Below are 2346 nucleotides of genomic sequence, written 5' to 3'. Positions count from 1 at the left end.
TAACCCGGTTCCAGGACTCACTACTACAGCACTCTATATTATAAACTATTTTTTTTTATTGATATTATTATTATAACTACATTTATGGTGCATTGGTATTAAGAGTAAATAAGTTATTACGAAGATACATTTTCAGATACAGATATGCAAACAAACCTTTTAATTTTTAAATTGTGATATATTTTTTTAAAGCTGTTAGATGCATTTTATTTTGAAAAACACAAACGGAAGTTCTTCTAGTTTATTTACACAGTAGAGAACAATGCAGCTGGCTAACAGCTTCTCCAGAGGAAATGATTCTGGAGCGAGCCGGTGTAATACAGACCGGTCACTTGTTTTCCTCACCTCGAACTTATTTTAACAGGTAAACTCAACATAGAGCTATAATGGTATTTACATTTTCAGCAGCTCGTCTGAGCAGTGGAGTTACCTTCTGCCAAGCTGGATAACACACACACTGTAAAAGGTAACGTTAAGTTTAACATGAAGTCACCGTTAAAGTTAATCATTGTTTATGTTGAGATTTTGAACTGGTACCATCGTGTTTTGCCTTCTATATCTGACTTCCAAACTCAAATTTAGCTCTGTCTGTTGGAAAAAGTGAAAACCACGTTCACAGGGTTATTATTTGTTATTGTTACACTGGCAATAGTAAAGCAGCATTATGTGTGAAGAATCTTGTGGAACATGTTGTACAAGTTACGATCACCACCTGTTGGCCGACGTCTGTGTTTATCAGCCCCACCGAAAGCGAATTCATACACCATAAGACCATAAGCTGTGATTCAGGATTTCTGCACTCTTCTTCTTTATAAAAACTGTACAGCAGAAACTACAGAATAGCTAGAAATACGAAAATATGAATTCCTTGTAGGAGTCCAGGGCTAACGATAGCATAGTTAGTGTGATTCGAAGCATTTGATTACAGTCTGTCGAAATGTATAGCACATTACAAGCGTTGTTACTGTACCATACACAGAGGTATTAATTGAGTCTGGTGTATACCGTACATGTGTGTAATTGATGTTTTATATCACGACTTGCCTGATTTGGTCTTTAAACACGTCTACAGTACACATCACATCTTCTCAAATTTGAGAAGTCACACAACTTGTTAGACAGCTCATTTTGAGTTGTGCTCAATGTAGGCACCTTTTAATTAGACCGGTAGTATAAAGTGGTTGTTGACAGGGATATGATAAGCCAGATTATTGTGAAAAATAAACGCAAATGCCTTAGAATTATCGTTGGGAATGGGGGAATTGCCTACAATAACCAAACAAATATGCTATGAATTGTCTTGAGAAGAAAAGCATTTGATTTTGTTTCCAAAACATTTATAGCCTGGAACATTTGTTGATATGCCAGCAGTGTGAAAATCCACTTTTCCACAGTGGTGTTGTAGTTGGTGACTTAAGACTCCGCTTCCTTTTGGCCTCTGAATGTTTCCACCTCATAGCAAGGTGGGTCATCTGTTGTTTGCATGGTAATTGGAGTGTTGCATAAAAGTGGCTGCCAGGCATTTGCAGTGTTCTTGGCATGAAATGTAACCTTACCAATTACTGCCATTCACACACATCAAATTATCTCCCCTCAAAGTTTTTTCTTGGGGGGCATGGGCATGTGAAAGAGCCAAAGTATTGTACTGGCCAAAAGCCTGGTTTTCCAATCTCCTCAGAAATCTGCTAATATGCTTAGTGTTCATTGCTGGGGCCAAAGCTGAATAGTGCTGTTGTTTGCCTCACACTTGAATCACAGGTTAGGAATTCAAAAAGAGTACACTGGCCTGGCAGCTAGGGTTGCATCAGTGTGAGATTTTTACGGTATGATTAACTGCTTCAAAAATATCACTGTTTCATGGTATTATAGTATACATTATTACACAATTACTATTATTATCAGCTACCAAAACCCTCGAAAGAATGAAATAAGGGGATGTGGTTTTTTTGTTTTGCAAATGTCAATTATTGAAGTGTGACAGTTGATTGAGCTGGATTGCAGCACTAGATTGACCCTGAAGAATAAAGAGAATTATAAACATGATTTAAAAAAAAAATCATATAACTAAAGCATGATAGGTTGCATCTTAGCATCAGAATCAGAATCAGCTTTATTGGCCAGGTGTGACAGACACACGGGGAATTTGACTCAGGTACATCGGCTCTCAATGTGCAAACAGTAAACCAGCATAAGGCTGTGTAATATAACAAAATAGTAGTATTAACAAGCACCAAACAGTGCAAACAATGCAGAAAAAGCAGTATAAACAGACAGTAAACAATGCAGACAAACGAATTCATTGAAATGAGATAAATAGGGATAAAACAGAGTACTTAAGAACTAGAG

At 37.0% G+C, this 2346-nt stretch overlaps 1 protein-coding gene across 5 annotated transcripts in view; it reads left to right on the top strand.

Moving 5' to 3' along the window:
• Positions 1-254: 254 nt before the first annotated feature.
• LOC109971390 (ras and Rab interactor 2-like) overlaps positions 255-2346 on the top strand; it is a 65291-nt gene continuing 63199 nt past the window's right edge. For 3 of the 5 annotated variants that reach the window (XM_020619615.1, XM_020619611.1, XM_020619610.1), the window contains exon 1: positions 255-466. The gene's annotated coding sequence lies outside the window, so the exon portion shown is untranslated. The remainder of the gene's footprint in view (positions 467-2346) is intronic. The other 2 variants (XM_020619613.1, XM_020619612.1) reach the window with 1 other exon arrangement.

Source organism: Monopterus albus, unplaced genomic scaffold, assembly GCF_001952655.1.
Source record: "Monopterus albus unplaced genomic scaffold, M_albus_1.0 scaffold223.1, whole genome shotgun sequence".
In the NCBI taxonomy this organism is placed as follows: Eukaryota; Metazoa; Chordata; class Actinopteri; order Synbranchiformes; family Synbranchidae; genus Monopterus; species Monopterus albus.
This window is presented reverse-complemented; position numbering and strand designations above follow the sequence as displayed.